The sequence below is a fragment of the Crassostrea angulata genome, chromosome 3 (genome assembly GCF_025612915.1).
Source record: "Crassostrea angulata isolate pt1a10 chromosome 3, ASM2561291v2, whole genome shotgun sequence".
Taxonomy (NCBI): domain Eukaryota; kingdom Metazoa; phylum Mollusca; class Bivalvia; order Ostreida; family Ostreidae; genus Magallana; species Magallana angulata.
The window spans coordinates 38,999,908-39,001,050 of NC_069113.1; positions in this window are offsets into that span (position 1 = coordinate 38,999,908).

The following is a 1,143-nucleotide window of genomic DNA, read 5'->3' on the forward strand; positions in this document are numbered from 1 at the left end:
TTTTTTATATGAAAAATTGATTCTCTGTAAACTTACTGGTAAACAATGGACTTGTATAGGCAAGAGACTGTACTGTGTGTTGAAGCACACACATTGAAAATGTACTGATATATATTACCCATGTTTCAGTTTAAATTCTGATGACATTTTAACAGATTTCAACAATAGTATTATTTTAGTGTCGGGTAATATGCCAATTAGTAAGATTAATCTTGCCATGACCAGGAAATGCTTAGTTTAAAACAGGTTCGTAAGACATTTAATTTTTACGATAACTTCCTATCTATATACCAATGTGTTTCATAGGTATTTTAATTGCTGAATAAAATACATATATTCTAACAAGAAAATCCTTTCAACCACGATTTAAATGAAAGATAACATAAAGAAAGTCAATCGATTCCCTTGAAGTCCATGGGCTAACCCCATCTTAAAAGTTGTTGAATTGAACTTGTTAAAACTGGAGGGGGAAAAGTAATCATTTTTTTAACCAAGAACAAAATTTCGAATATAATTTTTATGCATTGAAGAGTACAATTTTTTTAATATTTATAACAAGTGGATCCTGTCTGTGTAAAATAGATTACATAAGCCAATGTCACTTACCATTTCTTAGGGCTTTATTAAGTTATCAAAAAAAACAAAAACAAATTGGAGGCTCAGTTTTGGCCAGAAGAAAAATGCATATACCATACTTTTCCAAATCTTCTCCAGGTAATTTGGATTTGGCTCAAAAGTTTGATAGTAAATGTTGATGGCCTTTATAAACATTAATCACATTGCCAGAAAAGTGATTTCTTTTATATCGTTCTTCCATGTTTTCCCTTTATATAGATGCAATTTGTTTACTTTTGCCTTTTTTCATGCAGTTAAATGCTTGCATGCCAAATTCTAAATCCTACTGTAGATGTTCTATCAATGCAGAGACATAGCAACTAATTCATAAAATGTTTGAACTCATAAGACAAAACAAGACAACTAGGGGAAACTAACAGCATTGATATTTCTGACATTGTTAAAGGATATCTATCCATTTACAATTACAAAATCAATGTGGAAACAAACAACGTTAGTAATGACAAACATTTCATTCTTTTTCAATCAATTTATTTTCAACTGATTCATGATTTAAGCATTATTTAA